Genomic DNA, 19,666 nt, shown 5'->3' on the forward strand with positions numbered 1-19,666 from the left:
AGGGAAACGAATTCCAGTGCAAGCAACCTCAGCTGGAAGACGGAAGTATGTATCCAAGAGCAAAAAAACCACAGCAGGACGTCCCATAAGTTCTATGCTCGTCAAGTCCAAAGAAAATGTTACAAAAAGCCGCTATGTAATTTCACTAAGAAAGCCTAATCAAAATCAAGGCAAAAGGCCTCACTCTTTGAAATTAAGTATACAGAAAGGCTGCCAGAATGCTGGGAAGTGGTAACAATAATCATAACAGAGACACATATAAAATAACGATGTAGACAATTGAACAGCAGGTCAACCTAAGATGATTTAGTTGATAAATATTTGACACAGCCAGCAGTACTGTTACATTATCATTGATGTTGCCATCTATCACTTTGTTTTTAATTCTTGCAGTTATGTAAACACTGTATTTCTGAAACAAGATGTGTGTGCCGCTACATTTCTCAACGTGTGATTATGGATAACCATCAGTTAGTTGCAGATTTTTTAGAATCTTATCTGTATTCTCCCCAAAGTGTAATAAGCTATGCCTTGTATAAACTGTCTGCTACATACAGTCTGCTATAAAATGTATTATGTCATTTGCTCAGTTCAGAATAAGTGTACAATACCATCTAAATAGTTTTTTGTGAAATGAGTAAGTTATTAGAAAATGTGTCACCAGTATATTCTCTGCACCTAGATACATGCATTTTCTGCACATTTAATATTTAATTGTACATTCTAGTTGTTGCAAATGCAACTATTAGAACTGTTCATAAAGTGCAGCAATTAGAAACAGATGGATTTACTCTTGTATAACCAGTTATCTCAAAAGTATAATTACATACATACATACATACATACATACATACATATTTTTTCGTTACAAGGGCCCTTAGGGCCTAGGTTACTGCAGATGATAAGTACTTGCCATGATATTTTCTATGATACTACCATACAATCGAAACACTATCAGTAGTCACTTTCTATATGTCACTTCTTCTTTGCTGCTTGAACAGATTGATTAGACAGATTGACATACTGAGGCAATTGTATGTTAGTTCCTTGCTCAAGAAAACTTATGTATGTGGCCCTTCCGCATTTGAACTCTGACCCAAAGGTCCCGGATGTTGCCAATCTCCAATTGCACACTCTAACCAATTGAGCCACATACATACATACATACATACATATACAACATACAATATAACATACAATTGAGCCACATACATACAATATATATATATAACTTCGTTCCTAATTATGACTGCTATCAATTCATTACTTCGACAATTCTAATAATAACACACACACACACACACCACGCATGCACACACACATGCACGCGCACGCGCACACATACACACACACTACAAATTACATATATATATATATAATTGTCATTCATGTCGCCAACCATATAACGACCGATAGCATGCTAGGCATTTCAAAATATAATTCCAGTTGGCAAAAAGGATATCCAACATATATCATCTGATTTGTAATGGTTATCAAAATGTCTATAGATTATGTTACATATGTGGGATCATATAAAGAATGCGCACCACCGCTCTAAAACGCGCCAAATAGGTGGTGCAAAGCGTGCTCGGCCACGTGTTGATTCTATTAATATAAAATACCCGTATACTCTCTTTATCAGTCACGATTTAGGTTTTGTCCCACTATTATCGTTGCAGGTGGCGCAATAAATGCAGGTTGCTTACATAAACCAACAGAACAGGAGTGGCTACGGCTAATTTGCAGAGAGTAGACTTCCGTTCTTGCGTACGCTAGTTACCTGCCTTGTTCGCGGGAAAATTATGTCGGCTGCTGATATTTACGTAAGAGTGCCTGAAGTCTGCTTTGGTCCCGATCCACACTGTGATGTCATCGATTTCATGAAGCGTCTAGGCTTCCTTTCAACAACAACAAAGCTGCAACCTAACCCTCTATCAATTAATATTAATCTTATCCGGGTAACTACACGTTTGCAAAAAAACAAGGTTTGTCAGCTTTTTACGTAATTACGTACTACTGTTATAAGACAAGTTGAACTTACTATTACAACACAACTGTTTAGGTTAGACTGCAACGTTAGAAGAAGTTGAGAGACACCTAGCTAGGGTACTGGTACCACTGGCTGATATCCAACGTGATAACGGCAAAGGCTGCCGCGTGAGTTACACCATGACGCTCCCGCCACATGAATTGATCCAAATATGACGGCAGCATATGGCGATGGCACCCTTTCATTTTTTTAGTTTTGTTTTCTCTCGATTCCAATATGATTCAATATGTTAAGTGTGTACTCCAGTACCAGGGTCCACAAAATCTAAAGAGTGGTTAACTGTCCTGTGAGCTGCCACCAGGGGAGTGTGTTAATCCGATTGTACTCTCTCCATTCGTCAGAATGTACTATTGTGCCAGGTAGTACGTGTTGTGCTACGATCTGTAAAAGTGTCGAAGCATCTCTTCTTGGAACTATTTCCATGTAACCCAGTGCTGGCTGCTGTGTTACATCAACAATTCCAAAAACCCACACTGGGTTACGTAGTGCTCTTCCTCTGTGATGCTGTATAATTTCAAGGATAACTCTTAACAGTCAACAGTGTAATGTTCAATGCAATTATTTTCGGTTTGTGGGAAAAACAGGATTCGTCTATTTCAACAACGTTGGACTGAACTGGACCAATGCCACCAAGTCTAATAACATTTTGTTGGAGTTTCCACGAGCACACATCCCTTAGATACTGGTACATCAGGATGCCAGTGACTAAAGATACTTTACAAACATCCTTCATTTGAGACACAGGTGTCTCAAAACACCAGTGGTAGATTACAAGTAACCAAGTTGTCAAAGGAACATTTGATTGTTGAAAAAATGAATCACGTCGAACTGAACTATAAATTAAGAATTTCTGTTTATAGTAATATAATGTTTTTAGGGTACCACATCTTGCAAACTTAAAAATTACCGTTGCATTCTGCAGTTTTTTTTCAGGACATCTCCAAATATAACCGTCCTTGCATCTTTTAAACGATTTTATTGCCATGGCCACACCATGACAGTTGTTGCATTGTTCTTGCCTTGAAATAAGTCCTCGACGCTGCATGAAATCGATGACATCACGCTGTGGATCAGGACCAAAGCAAACTCCATGCACTCTTGCGTAAATATCAGCAGCCGCCATAATTTTCCCGCGAACAAGGCATAGCGTACGCAAGAACAGATGGCTACTCTCTGCAAATTAGTCGTAGCCTGTTCTGTTAATTTATGTAAGCAACTTGCATTTATTGTGCCACCTGCAACGTTAATGGTGGGACAGACCCTAAATCGTGACTGATAAACAGAGTATACGGGTATTTTATATTAATAGAATCAACACGTGGCTGAGCACGCTTTGCACCACCTATTTGGCGCGATTTAGAGCGGTGGTGCGCATTCTTTATATGATCCCATATGTGTTTATACCAACTAGACAATGATAATGCATAATTAAAATAAATATATTATATGCTATCAATTTAATAGTATATATAGTGTTTATCTTCTAAGAAATCTTTTGGTACTAATAGTAGTTGTGAAAGAGTTAATTAAGTTAGCTGAATACTTTGCACTTTTAATTAGTAATTGCATATTAGATAATTGCACACATAAAATAGATTTGCAATAACTAGTACACAATTTGATGTATGCAGTGTATGCAACAGTGTAAACAATTCAATCCAAGCAATACATGCACCCAAAAAAGATCTCAAAACAAATAGATTTGTTTAACAGCAAAACCCAGTAATCAATATAATCATTTCTAGATTATAAATCACGTTACCTGTCGTCCAATATATTTGAAGTCGATTTGTGCCAAGAAAACCACGTTCAGCCGACGTGACGTTCAAAACTGGTGCCCCCTTTAAATAAACAGTGCATGATACTGCTCGAAAAATGCGCAAAAGTAGCAGTTCGTTTACGTCAAAATCGTGGTTGTAACATGTCCATTGACTACCGAGAATCAAAGCTGCGCTGCGAGCCTCGTACTAACAGACCACTTTCGCACCAGGGGCTAAGTCAGAACCTCGTCTAAAAAAAAATCGCTCGGCCCGGCTGGGGTAACCCTAAGGGCCTAACCCTAACTCTGACTCTAACCCAATTTGATCTCTTTTCTCGTGCCCGTCGGTCGAAATTCGTAAACAAAATTCCGTTCCGGGTCCGAACGAGAGACCGTCGCCGCCATGAGAAACGAGTGCGACACGGTCTTTTAAGACTCTCTGCGAGGCACAAATGTTGCACCGAACTCGCTAATCAACACACGACGCAGACGATTCTCTCACCGAACACGACGGAAATAACACTCTATCTATAAATGCTCCAATTCTTTCACGTCACTTCGCCGAGACAAGCAACGGCTTTTTCAAGACATTCATCTCGATGATAGGCAAACTTACATCAAAGGTTCATTAATATGCTTTTTAAAGATGTATGAATTCAGTTTTATGCTTCTACAATATGGCTTCAGTTGCACATAAACGTAAGCAAGTGCTTTCTTGCGCGCGCGATAGATAATTGGCTAGATAATTGGCGCGCGGTAAAAAATTATAGGTGTGACATTAGTGCAAAGGTTACACCTGAGCGTGTTAAATTAGGCGGCAGTGCAAGGGTTAAATACAAACACACACGCTCACACAAACACTCACACACACGCAAGCACATACACACACACACACACACACACACACAACACACACCATGCAACTCACTGGATAGCCAACAGCAACATTCCGCCCACTCCACGTCTTCGATCGCCAGACCGCCCTTCATTCTGTGCGTCAACATTGCACACCTTTCAAGGTAAAATAAATCACACCGACCGAAGCAACGCCGGTAACACGGACAAATCACATTTCTAACTAAAGCATTGCTCTTGTTGAAGCTCAACTTACAAGTTGCTACGGGTGGATGTACTCGATTCGTTTCGTGAGTCGTTTGCGGTCCTCGTGGCTCGGTCGTTCGTCGACGGATGGAGCGGTAAGGCTACGGCCTTCGCCGGTCTCCGTACGAGATGGAGTGGTAGGGCTACTGCCTATGCCGGTTTCCGTAACGTCGGCACGATCCGGTTTTTGATGCCGCACGATCACGTGCGGTCGACGTCATCGGCCGGTCCGACTCGCTTTGGGGTCGTATGCGGTTCTCGTAGTTCGGTCATTCGTCGACGGATGGAGTGGTAGGGCTACGGCCTATGCCAATTTCCGTGACGTCGGCACGATTCGGGTTCCGATGCCGCGTGACAACGTGCGGTCGACGTCATCGGTCAGTCCGATATCTCTAGACGACAGCGTTCGCTGGTCAAAGCGACACGGTCGATGTCCTTGCGCTGATGAAGGTATTTCATACCGAAACGCGTCCCCATATCGGGGCGCGACCGTTTGTATCTAGTGAATTGACTATTGCTGTTTCGTCTCCGGACCGACATCTCAGCGATGTCGTCCGCTTCGTGTCTTTCTCTCCCTCTCGTTCGACGACGGCGTCGCACGGAGACGTTCCTACGAAATATCCGGCTCCAGCGTCACAAGCTGCCACGTGGAAAAATCGTCTCTCGATCTTCTGTACTCAACGAGGTCGCTCGGCAACGGCGACTTCGGCACACTAGTAACACGCCACGCAGAACACGCGACAACGTACGACGAACGGCAGCCCTCGTCGGGAGCCGACGACGTTTGACGACGACGGATGACGAGGACACGCGGTTGACGACGGCATGGGAGACGAGACAAGACCGGACAGGAACGCAACCGACATCGACACCTTCGCCGCCGCCAAGACGAAGACGAGAAGAAACGCTCTCGGAGACCGACGCGCGAATGAGTCGAAAGACACATCGAAACGAACTCGAGCCATTGAGCTATCTTGTCGTATATAACGAAGACGTCTCGAATCGTTAGCCATTCGAACCCATCCAATTAATCGGATATAAAAAATCACAACACACCTTGGTGTTAAAAATTGAAAAAAATTCACACGCACCAGTCTGCTCTACAAGCGGAAATATACACTACACGGTGTGGCAAATCGGTTCTCCGTATGTCCCCATGCATCGGAGGCGGATCCGGCCGTCGAGCTACCGTGACACCCGGGCTATACAGCCACTGCATCTATTGAAATACATAGATATATAAAAAATCACAACACACTCTGGTGTTAAAAATTGAAAAATTTCACACGTGCCAGTCTGCTTCACAAACGAGAATATACACTAAACGGTGTAGCTAATAGTTCTCCGTATATCTTCATTCATCGGAGGCAGATCCGGCCGTCGAGCTACCGTGACACCCGGGCTATACAGCCACTGCATCTATTGAAATACATAGATATAAAAAATCACAACACACCCTGGTGTTGAAAATTGAAAATTTTACACATACCAGTCCGCTCTACAAACGAGAACATACACTAAACGGTGTAGCTAATTAGTTCTCCGTATGACCCCATGCATCGGAGGCAGATCCGGTCATGAGTTATGGTGACACCTGGGTTACACAGCCACTGCATCTATTGAAATACATAGCAAAAATTAAAACATAATTGAACATAACAATGATTATCCGACGCTCACAAAAGTTACGTCTGTCCGCCCGGAAAAAATACACTACACTCCACGGCTCTGTCTGAGAGACTGACTCGAGAAACCTCGTAATCCATGGCCACCTGTGGACTCGCCCTCCCATCCACCACACCTGCCCATTCTATATCAACAAGGTGAGCACTATGCACACAACAGCATACCACATACTAAATTAATGAATTAAAAATTTAATAATCGGACAACCAGACTATGCTGTCTATTCTCTTTCGCTCCCCAAACCGTTATAACAGAGCTTGCCTCGGCCTTCGGCCGTCGGCTGCGCTAGTTAATTTTAACAACCCGACACACTGCCTGTTCTTGCTCGTTTCCTAAACCGATAAAATAGCCAGACAGAGCGTACACCGACTTTAGAAGTCGATAAATAATTTTTCTACTCTGTAGTCGTACGATAAATTCGACATACGGTGAACTCTTCTCTTCAATTTCTAAACCGATAGATTAGTCGGACAGACCGGACCCAGACCTTGGTGGTCCATAAATAATTTTTTCCACTCGTTAGTCAGACGATAAACAAATAGAACAATAAGACAGACCGGACACCGACTCTGACAGTCTATAAATGATTTTCTCTGCCCGATAGTCAGAGGATAAACCGACCTGAATAGTTAGACAGACAATAAATATTTTTCCTTACCCGATAGTCACACGATAATTCGATTGAATAGTCAAACAAACGATACACCGACTCTGGCGGTCGATAAATAATTTTTCCTACCGGATAGTCAGACGATAGACCGACTGAATATTGAGACAGACGGGACACCGACTCTGACAGTCGATAAATAATTTTCCCTACTCGTTAGTCAGACGATAGACCGACTGAATAGTTTGATAGACAATAAATAATTTTTCCTACACGTTAGTCAGACGATAAACAGGCTCGAATAGTAAGACAGACGAGACACCGACTCTGGCAGTCGATAAATAATTCTCCTTACCCGTCAGTCAAACGATAGACCGACTGAATTGTGTGATAAACAATAAATAATTTTTGCTACCCGATAGTCAGATGACAAACCGATTGAACAGTTAGACAGACGGGACACCGACTCTGGTAGTCGATAAATAACTTTCCCTGCCCGTAATCAGGTGACAAACCGATTGAACAGTTAGACAGACGGAACATCGACTTCGGCAGTTGATAAATAATTCTCCCTAGCCGACAGTCAGACGATAAACCGACTAAATAGTTTGATAGACAATAAATAATTTTCCCTACACGTTAGTCAGACGATAAACCGGATCGAATAGTAAGACAGACGGGACACCGACTCTGGCAGTCGATAAATAATTTTCTCTACCCGACAGTCAGACGATAAACCGACCCAACAGTGTGATAGACAATAAATAATTTTTGCCACCTAATAGTCAAGTAGCAAACCGACTGAATAGCAAGACAGACGGGACATTGACTCTTGTAGTCGATAAATATTTTTTTCTACTCGACAGTCAGACGGTAAACCGACTGAATGCTAAGACAGACGGGACGCCGACTCCGGTAGTCGATAAATAATTTTCCCTACCCGTTAGTCTGGCGATAAACTGACCGAACAGTAAGACAGACGGGACACCCACTCTGGTAGTCGATAAATAATTTCCCCACCCGTCAGTCGGACGATAAACCGATTGAACAGTTAGACAGACGGAACACTGATTCTGGTAGTCGATAAATAATTTTCCCTACCTGTTAGTCAGACGATAAACCGATTGAACAGTTACACAGACGGAACACCGACTCTGGCAGTCGATAAATAATTCTCTCTACCCAACAGTCAGACGATAAACCGACTGAATAGTCTGATAGACAATAAATAATTTTTCCTACCCGTTGGTTAGACGATAGACGGATTGAATAATTTGATAGTCAATAAATAATTCTCCCTACCCGTCAGTCAGACGATAGACCGACTGAATAGTTTGATAGACAATAAATAATTTTTGCTACCCGATAGTCGGGTGGCAAACCGACCGAATAGTAAGACAGACGGGACACCGACTCTGGTAGTCGATAAATAATTTTCTCCACCCGTTAGTCAGACGATAAACCGACCGAATAGCAAGACAGACGGGACACCGACTCTGACAGTCAATAAATAATAAATTTTCTATTCGATAGTCAGACGATAGACCGACTGAATAGTTAAACAGAAAACAAATAATTTTTCCCATCCATTAGTCAGACGATAAACCGCCCGAATAGTTTGGTAGACAATAAATAAATAATTTTTCCCTCCCGACAGTCGGACGATAAACCGACCGACTAGTCTGATAGACAATAAATAATTTTTGCTACACGTAAGTCAGGTGACAAACCGACCGAATAGCAAGACAGACGGGACACCGACTCTGGCAGTCGATAAATAATTTTCCCTACCTGACAGTCAGACGATAAACCGATTGAAAAGTTAGACAGACGAGAAACCGACTCTGACAGTCCACAAATAATTCTCCCACCCGCCAATCGGACGATAGACGGATAGAATAATCGGACGTGCGTCAATCGGATGTAATCAGACCGATAAACCGATAGAATAATCGGACAGACGGCACACCGACTCTGACAGTCCACAAATAATTCTCCCTACCCGGTAATCGAACGATAGATAGATAGAATAATCGGACGGACACCCATCGGATGTAATCAGACCCATAAACCGATAGAATCGTCGGACAGACGGCACACTAACTCTGACAGTCCACAAATAATTCTCTTTACCCGGTAATCGGACGATAGATGAATAGAATAATCGGACGAACACCCATCGGATGTAATCAGACCCATAAACCGATAGAATCGTCGGACAGACGGTACACCTACTCTGACAGTCCATAAATAATTCTCCTTACCCGTTAATCGGACGATAGACGGATAGAATAATCGGACGGACATCTATCGGATGTTAATCAGACCCATAAACCGATAGAATAGTCCAACAGACAATACACCGACTCTGACAGTCCACAAATAATTTTACCACCCGCCAATCAGACGATAGACGGATAGAATAATAGGACAAACACCTATTAGATCTAACCAGACTACGAACCGGTAGACGCCGCACCTCCTGCCCCCCCCCCCCCCCCCCGATCCGTCCACTACTACACGACATAAACCCATTCTTTACCCGCACTTTCCGATCGCCCGGTGGCCGCTCCAACAGCAACGAATACATAGCATAACAATTCGAAACCCTGACCCTAACATCGCCGAGAACTCGTGCCGACCGCAGAAATCAAAAATTGGGATGACACTCCCCGTGCAGATGGTTGACCGCTACACCCGACCACGCGATAAAAAGCGTTCGGCCGGACCGTCATAACACGGCTCGCCTCGGACTCCGGCCTCGGCTGCGTCCGCTTACTCTGACAAGCAGACAGGCGGTCGAATTCTCCGTTCACTCGACAAACAGATAGAAAGCTTGGACAGACGAGACACCCACTCTGATAGTCGACAAATAATTTTACTCACCCGCTAATCAAACGATAGACAGATAGAATAATCGGACAAACATCCGTCCGATGTATTCAGACCGATAAACCGATAGAATAAGTGGACAGACGGTACACCGTCTCTGACAGTCCACGAATAATTTTTCCTATTCGATAATCAGACGATAAACGGATAGAATAATCGGACAGACATCCATTCGATGTAATCAGACCGATAAACCGATTAAATAATCGCACAGACGGAACACCGTCTCGGACAGTCCACAAATAATTCTCCCACCCGGCAATCAGACGATGGACGGATAGAATAATCGGACGGACATCCGTCGGATGTAATCAGACCGATAAACAAATAGAATTATCGGACACACACCCATTAGATCTAACCAGACTACCGACCGGCAGACGCCGCACCGCCGGTTCCTCGACCCGTCCACTACTACACGACTTAAACCCATTCTTTACCCGCACCTTCCGATCGCCCCATGGCCGCTCCCACCGCAACGAATACACAGCATAACCCTTCGAAACCCTGACCCTAAGATCACCATAAACCCGTGCCGACCGCAAAAATCGAAAATCGGGACGACATTTCTCGTACAGATGGCTGACCGCTACACCCGACCACGAGATGAGAAAGCGTTCCACCAGACCGTAATAACACGGCTCGCCTATTCTAACAACCGGACGGGCCGTCGAATTCCCCGTTCACTCGACAAACCGATAGAATAGTCGGACAGACGGTACACCAAAACTGAAAGTCCACAAATATTTCTCCCTACCCAGTAATCGGACGATAGACGGATAGAACAATCGGACGGACGTCAATCGGATGTAATCAGACCCATAAACCGATAAAATAATCGGACAGACGGCACATAAACTCTGACAGTTTACAAAACATTCTCCCTACCCGGTTTTGGACGATAGACGGATAGAATAATCGGACAGACGTCAATCGGATGTAATCAGACTCATAAACCGATAGAATAATCGGACAGACACACAATAGATCCAACCAGACACCCATTAGATCCAACCAACGATGTACAACACGACCCACAAAGAGTCCGTTACACCAAATAAGCAACGATCGATCTGGAACCGAGTAAGGCAACGGGACGGTCTGACGCAATACCGGCGCAGACTCCGCCCTCCTAAGGTAACGTACAAATCGACCACAGTCCGATCGAAACGTACGGACACGACACGGCCTTGTGAGCTCTACACACGGGAACCACAATATGTGACGTCATCCTCAACGAATACAGACAGAGAAAATCTACTGTCGGGCGCCATACTAAAAAAATAGGAATCGAGAAGGTCTCCCACGCTAACTCGACTTGCGTCATCTCGAAATCATTCTGGTCGTATCGCGTGCAAATCCACTGGTGGAAAAGGGGTCGGTCCAGCTGGGGAAACCCTAAGGGCCTAACCCTAACTTTGACTCTAACCCAATTCGACCTCTTTTTTGTGCCCGACGGTCGAGATTCAAAAACAAAAATTCCGTTCCGGCTCTAAACGGAGAGACCGTCGCCGCCATGAGAAACGAGTGCGACACGGTCTTTTTAAGACTTTCTGCGAAACACAAATGCTGCACCGAACTCGCTAACCGACACACGACACTGACGATGCTCTCACCAAACACAACAAAAATAACACTCTCTCTATGAATGCCCCAATTTTTCCACGTCACGCCGCAAAAACGAGCAACGACTTTTCCAAGACATTCATCTTGATGATAAACAAACCTATATCGAAAGATCATAAAATACACACAAGCACTCTAATTTAAGTCTATATAATTTTATTTAATTCCACCAAAATTTAAACCAAAATGTAGACCAAAATCTAGACTAAATGGTCGACATCTCTCAAATTGGAACAAAATGTTTGGCACTTAATACAAAAAATATTCTCAATATTATTTACAAAACACACATACACACACACACTAACACATACACAAAAACAAGAAGACACGAAAACACAATGTAAAACACGATGTACAACATAACCCACAAAGGTTCTGTTACACAAAAGAAGCAACGATCTGGAACCAAAAAAACAACGGGACGGTCTGACGCGAAAACGGCGCAGACTCCGAAGTCCTAAAATAACGTACGGATCGACCACAGTCCGATCGAAACGTACGGACACGACACGGCATTATGAGCCCGACACACTGGAACCAGTATATGTGACGTTATTTTCAACGGAAGCAAACAGAGTGAATCAACCGTCGGGCACAATACTAAAAAAATCGAGAGGTCTCCCACGCTAACGCGACTTGTGTCATCTCGAAGGCATTCTGGTCGTATCGCGTGCAAATCCACTGGTGAGGAAGGGGTCGGTCCGGCTTGGGTAACCCTAAGGGCGTAACCCTAACTCTGACTCTAACCCTAACACTCACTAGATCCAACCAGACTATAGACCGGCAGACGCCGCACCGCCGGTCTTTCGATCCGTCCGCCATTACACGACATAAACCCATAAACTCATTCTTAACTCGCACCTTCAAAACCCTGACCTTAAGATCGCCGAGAACTTGTGCCGATTGCAGAAATCGAAAATCGGGACGACACTACCCGTGCAGATGGGTGACCGCTACACCCGACCACGAGATGAGGAAGCGTTCCACCAGACCGTTACAACTCGGCTGCGCTCGCTTATTCTAACAACCAGACGGGCCGTCGAATTCTTCGTTTACTCGACACAACCGATAGAATGGTCGGACAGACGATACACCAACTCTGACATTCCACAAATAAATTCCCTTACCCGGCAATCGGTCGACAGACGGACAGAATAATCGGACAGACATCCTTCGGATGTAATCAGACCCATAAACCGATAAAATGGTCGGACAGACGGTACACCGACTCTGACAGTTTACAAATTATTCTCCCACCCGGCAATGAGACGATAGACGAATAGAATAATCGGACGGACATCCATCGGTTGTAATCAGATTGATAAACCGATATAATAATCAGACACACATTTATTAGATCCAACAAGATTACAGACCGGCAGACGCCGCACCGCCGGTCTTTCAATATGTCCACTACTACACGACATAAACCCATTCTTTACCTGCATTTTCCGATCGCCCGATAGACGCTCCCACCGTAACGAATACATAGCATAACCCTTCGAAACCTTGATTCTAAGATCGCCAAGAACCCGCACTAATACACGACACAACCCCACTTTTTATTCTTACCCTAAGATCGCCTAAATAGTCACTCCCACAACGACGAATACATAGTCTAATTTTTCGTAACCCTGACCCTAAGATTGCCGAGAACTCGCGCTAATACACGACACAAACCCACCGTTTACCCTTATCCTAAGATCGCTTAAATAGTCACTCCCACAACAACAAATACATAGCCTAACTCTTTGTAACCCTGACCCTAAGATCGCCGAGAACCCGCATTAATACACGAAAGGAGCCCACTCTTTACCCTCACCATAAGATCGCCGAATAGTCGTTCCCACGCCGACGAATACATATCTTAACCCTCCTCATCCCTGACCCTAAGATCGCCTAGAACCCGCACTGACCGTAAAATACCCAAAAATAGGTTGCTTTTCGTGGAGATAGGTAACGACTACACCCGACCACGCGACAAGAGAGAAGGCCACAAGACGTGTATTGACAGAGCTCGCCTCGGCTTTCCGCCGTCGCTGCGCCCGCTTTCTTTCACAACACAACACTATAAAACACTAATTACGAATGTTGATTTAACATAGAGATGATTTAATGAATTTACATACTGGCGCACACACACACACACACACACCGACACAAAAACAAGATAAACACGACAGCACAATGTAAAACACGATGTACAACACAACCCACAGAGAGTCCGCTACATCAAAGAAGCAACGATCTGGTACCGAGAAAGGCAACGGGACGGTCTGACGCAATACCGGCGCAGTCTCCGCGTTCTTAAGGTAACGTACGGATCGACAACAGTTCGATCGAAACGTACGGACACGACACGACCCTGTGAGCCCGACACACGAAAACCACAATATGTGACGTCATCTTCAACGGAAGCAGACAGAGAGAATCCACTGTCGGGCGCCATACTAAAAAGATTGGAATCGAGAGGTCTCCCACGCTAACGCGACTTGTGTCATCTCGAAGGCATTCTGGTCGTATCGCGTGCAAATCCACTAGTGAAAAAAGAGGTCGTTCCGGCTGAGTAAACCTTAATGGCCTAACCCTAACTCTGACTTTAACTCTAACCCTAACACCGGCTCTGGCAGTCGATAAAAAATCTGCCCTAACCGATAGTCAGACGATAGACCGACCGAATAGTTAGACAGACAATAAATAATTTTTCATACCCGATAGTCAGACGATAAACCGACTGAATAGTCAGACAGACGGGACACCGACTCTATCAGTCGATAAATAATTTTCCCCACTCGTTAGTCAGACGATAAACCGATTGAACAGTTAGACAGACGGAACACCGACTTTGGCAATCGATAAATAATTTTCCCCCACCCGATAGTCAGACGATAAACCGACTGAACAGTCAGACAGACGGGACACCAACTCTGGCAGTCTATAAATAATTTTCCTTACCCAATAGTCAGGTGATAAACCAACTGAATAGTAAGACAGACGGGACACCGACTCTGGTTGTCGATAAATAAATTTTTCCTACCCGACAGTCAGACGATAAACTGGTCTGAATAGTAAAACAGACGGGACACTGACTCTGGCAGTCGATAAATAATAATTTTTCCTACCCGATAGGCAGACAATAAATCGACCGAGTGGTTAGACAGACGGGAAACCGGCTCTGGCTGTCGATAAATAATTTTTCTTACTCCATAGTCAGACGACAAACCGACCGAATAGTTAGACAGTCTATAAATAATTTTTCCTACTCGATAGGCAGACGATAGACCGACCAAATAGATAGACAGACGGGACACCGACTCTGGCGGTCGATAAATAATTTTCCCTACCCGTTAGTCAGAGGATAAATCGATTGAATAGTTGGACTGACAATAAATAATTTTCCCTACACGATAGTCGAACGATAAACCGACTGAATAGTTAGACAAACGGGACACCGACTCTGGCAGTCGATAAGATAAAATATTTTTTCTACTCGTTAATCAGAGAATAAACCGATTGAATAGTTAGACAGACAATGAATAATTCTCCCTACTCGACAGTAAGACGATAAACCGACCGAATGGTTAGACAGACGGGACATTGACTCTGGCAGTCCATAAGATAAAATATTTTTCCCTACCCGTTAGTCAGAGAATAAACAGAATTGAATAGTTAGACAAACAATGAATAATTCTCTTTACCCGACAGTCAGACGATAAACCGACCGAATAGTTTGACAGACGGGACACCGACCCTGGAAGTCGATGGATAATTTTCCCTGCTCGCTGGTCAGAAAATAAACGGACCGAATAGTTGGACAGACGATAAGTGGTTTTTCCTGCTTGATAGGCAGACGATAGACCAACCGAATAGTTAGACAGACAATAAATAATTTTCCCTACCCGTATGTCGGACGATAGACCGACGAGAATAAGTTAGACGAACGGGACGGCGACTCTGGCGGTCGATAAATAATTTTCCCTACCCGTCGGTCGGTGGATAAACCGATTGAATAAGTTAGACAGACGGAACACCGAGTCTGGCAGTCGATAGATAAATAATTTTCTCTACCCGATAGGCGGACGATAAACCGATTGAATAGCTAGACAGACAATAAATAATTTTCCCTACCCGATAGTCGGACGATAAACCGACTTAAACATATTTACGCGCAGTTACGCGCAGTTACATGCATTTACGGACAGTTTGGCATGCAGTTACTCCCAGATGTGCGCATATTTGTGTGCGCTGTTACGCTCTGATAAGCGGGCACTTATGCGCAGTTATGCATATTTACGCGCAGTTACTGGCAGATACGCGCAGTTTGGCCAGCAGTTACACCCAGATGTGCGCGCAGTTTGGCGCGCAGTTATGATTAGATGGGCGCACAGTTACGTGCAATTACGCGCAGTTACGGGAAGTTACGCGCAGTAACGCGCAGTGGGGCGCAATGTTTCGCCCAGATATGGGCGCAGTTACGGGAAGTTACGCGCAGTAACGCGCAGTAGGACGCAATGTTTCGCCCAGATGTGCGCGCAGTTGGACGCGTAGTTACGCTTACATGGGCGCACAGTTACGCACAGATACGCGCAGATACGCGCAGTTGGGCGCGCAGTTACGCGCAGTTGAGCGCGCAGTATATCCCAGATGTGCGAATAGTTCGGTGCGCAGTTGCGCTCTGATGGGCACGCAGTTACGTGCAGTTACGCATAGTTACGCACAGTGACGCGCAGCTGGGCGCGCAAATACACTTAGGTGTGAGCACATTTTTTGTGCTCAGTTTCGCATTCATAGGAGAGCAGTTATGCGCAGTCAGTTATAGGAACTCTCAGTTACGCGCAATTATGTGCAGTTGGACTCGCAATTACGCCTGGATGTGCGCGCAGTTGGGCGCGCATTTACGCCCAGATGTGCTTGCAGTTGGCACGCAGTTACGCTCAGATGGCCGTTCAGTTTCGCGCAATTACCCGTAGTTCAGTTACCAGTAGTTACGCGCAGCAGCGCCCACATGGGCGCGCATTTTGGTGCGCAGTTACGCTTACATGGGCGTGCAGTTGCGCGCAGTTACGCGCATCTACGCGCAGTAATACGCAGTAGATCGCCTGCACGCAGTTGGGCGTGCAGTTACGCTCAAATGGGCGTGCAGTAAGTTCCACATGAGCGCGCAGTTTGGTGCGCAGTTACGCTCTGATGGGCGGGCAGTTATGCGCAGTTATGCATAGTTACACACAATTACGAGCAATTACGAGCAGTTACGCCGCTGTTGAGCGCGCAATTACGCTGAGATGGTCGCACAGTTACGCTCAGTTACGCGCAGTTACGCACAGTAACGCACATTTGGGCGCAGTTGGGCGCAGTTGGGTGCAGTTGGGCGCAGTTGGGCGCGCAGTTAGTTCCAAATGTGCGCGTAGTTGATCGCGCATTTACCCTCACAGTGGCGCACAGTTACGCACAGATGCGCGCAGTTACGCGCAGCTACGCGCAGCTACGCGCAGCTATGCGCAGTTGGCGCGCAGTAACCCCAGACTTGCGCTCAGTTCGGTGCACATTTACGCCCAGATTGGCGCGCAGTTAGGCGCAGTTTGCATAGTTGCTCGCAGTTACACGCAGTTACGCGCACTTACGCGCAGTTGAGCGCAGTTGAGCGCAGTTGAGCGCACAGTTACGCCCACATGTGCGCGCAGTTGGGCGCGCAGTTACCCTCAGTTACGTGCTGTTACGTTCAGTTACGCGCAGTTACGCGCAGTTGTGAGCAGTTACGTGCAGTTACGCGCAGTTGGGCGTGCAGTTACTTCCAGATGTGCGCACAGTTGTGTGCACAGTTACGCTCTGAAGGGCGGGCAGTTATGCGCAGTTAAGCATAGTTACTCTCAGTTACGCGCAGTTACGTGCAGTTGGAAGCGCAGTTACGCGCAGTTGGGAGCACAGTTACGCCCAGATGTGCGCACATTTGTGCGCTTAGTTACGCTTAGATGGGCGCGCAGTTTCGCGCTTTTACACGCTGTTACACGCAGAAACGCGTAGTAGGACGCGAAGTTTTGCTAGATATGCGCGCAGTTGGGCGCGCAGTTGAGCGCGCAGTTACGCTTAGATGGGCGCGCATTTACGCTCAGAGGGGCGCGCAGTTACGCTCAGATGGGTGCACAGTTACGCTCAGATGGGTGCGTAGTTACGCGCAGTTACGCTCAGTTACGAGCAGTTGGGAGCGCAGTTATGCGCAGTTGGGAGCGCAGTTACGCGCATTTGGAAGCGCAGTTACGCGCAGTTGGAAGCACAGTTTCGCCCAGATGTGCCCGCAGTTGAGCGCTCAGTTACGCTCATATGAGCTTGCAGTTACGCGCAGTTATGCGCAGTTACGCGCAGTTACGCGCAGTTACGCCCAGTTACGCCCAGTTACGAGCATTTAAGCGCAGTTACGAGCAGTAACACGCAGTAACGCGCAGTTACTCGCAGTAACGCGCAGTAACGTGCAGTAGGGCGCGAAGCTTCGCCCAGAATATGCGTGCAGTTGGGCGCGCAGTTACGCTCAGATGGACGCGCGATTGATTCTAATAGCCTCAACAACGAGGTACATGTACAGTACTGTACGTACTACAATCGCAACAACGTCTACACCGATGTACTGGCAAGCACCTATACTAATTAATATTAACACCACGTGCACGTTACTAGAAACAAGCATCCCAATACTTGTTTATTCAGATGACGCCAGAGTCACACTATATAAACCCAACACTTGTGTAGACAGGTTGTTGAGAAAGGACAGGCAGTCTTATCATCAAACGCCATTTTCGCCCGGAAGTATGACGCGGCTACACGAGACTACCATGAGATATGTCAAGATTACACAAGCGCTACACTGTACCAGTGAACGCACGCTATACATTCCAAAGTTGTTAACATAGTCGTTTCCGTCGAGTTGGTATTTTTGTCGAGTCGGTATTTTCGTCGAGTCGGTATTTCGTCGAGTTGGTCGTGCGCTACTTCCAGTGAGACGATTACCATAGCCCTCGCTACGCCTAGGGTTAATTACGTTAAATACATAGTTGATATCCGGATATCAATGTCTAGGTTCCAGCCCGTCTCTCCATCCGGCTCTTTCATACCTGCTTGGTTGGTCAGGCAAAACTGTCTGCAGCTGGAAGTGGATAAGGGGAGGGGCTGCTATCCTAGACTACAAAAAATTGTGTCGCGAGACTAACCAAGATGTTGTATTGCTGGAAAAGCGATCGAAGAAGGCCACAAAACAATAGAATCTAGAACATCCCAACTATAGCCGCAAGAATGTGTATATATATTTTGTTATTATATAATTAATTAATCTAGGCAGTAGTATGTACAAGTTCTGTGTGTTTAAATTTGTTGCACTTTGCTTATTTAGGTGTACTGTAATTAATTAATTAATGGCTTCTACTCCAACCGAGCAAGCAAATATTTAAATTTTGATAAACATATATTATTTAACACTTATTACGATATAAAATTTATTGATATTAATGCTATTGTAAGCGTGTCAAAAAATTTAACTCCTGCATTCTCCCGCATTTTTTCCTGCAAACTCACGCATTTTGATTCAGCTAGGTTGGCAGGTCTGTAGATGTCTGTCCGGATGCCATCACGCTAGTGTGCGCTGTGCTCAACCAATTTTTGGGTCACGTGTAACAAGAAAAAGATCGAGAAATCGTTTTGTCGTTCAACAGCATGTTAACTCAAACTGGTAAATGGATAATTGTGTGCATGAAGGCATGATTTCAAGTTTGCGTGGGTGTGTCTGCGCGTGCGCGGTAAATCGTGAGTTAGTAATTCGTGCTGTCGGTCCGGAGCAGGCGCTGACAAATTATGCATGAGTCTCACTTGTAGCGGAGACTTTTAAATTTTTTCAATGTGAAACCTGTGAGTGCAGCAGTTGCCTTCCGAGGTATTGAATTACGTGACGTCTTTCAAC

General features: G+C 45.2%; 2 long non-coding RNA genes across 2 annotated transcripts; both read right to left on the minus strand.

Moving 5' to 3' along the window:
* Window positions 1-817: 817 nt before the first annotated feature.
* On the minus strand, window positions 818-4,144 carry LOC134196597 (uncharacterized). Its single transcript, XR_009972546.1, has 3 exons — window positions 3,952-4,144; window positions 3,813-3,891; window positions 818-1,135 (listed from the first exon to the last, which is right to left on the minus strand). It is a non-coding gene; the product is annotated as an uncharacterized LOC134196597 (long non-coding RNA).
* Window positions 4,145-5,872: 1,728 nt separating this feature from the next.
* Window positions 5,873-7,011, minus strand: LOC134196743 (uncharacterized). The gene is made up of 4 exons (XR_009972566.1): window positions 6,591-7,011; window positions 6,400-6,526; window positions 6,199-6,329; window positions 5,873-6,129 (listed from the first exon to the last, which is right to left on the minus strand). It is a non-coding gene; the product is annotated as an uncharacterized LOC134196743 (long non-coding RNA).
* Between the last annotated feature and the right edge of the window lie 12,655 nt (window positions 7,012-19,666).

The sequence above is a fragment of the Corticium candelabrum genome, chromosome 21 (assembly GCF_963422355.1).
Source record: "Corticium candelabrum chromosome 21, ooCorCand1.1, whole genome shotgun sequence".
Classification (NCBI taxonomy): domain Eukaryota; kingdom Metazoa; phylum Porifera; class Homoscleromorpha; order Homosclerophorida; family Plakinidae; genus Corticium; species Corticium candelabrum.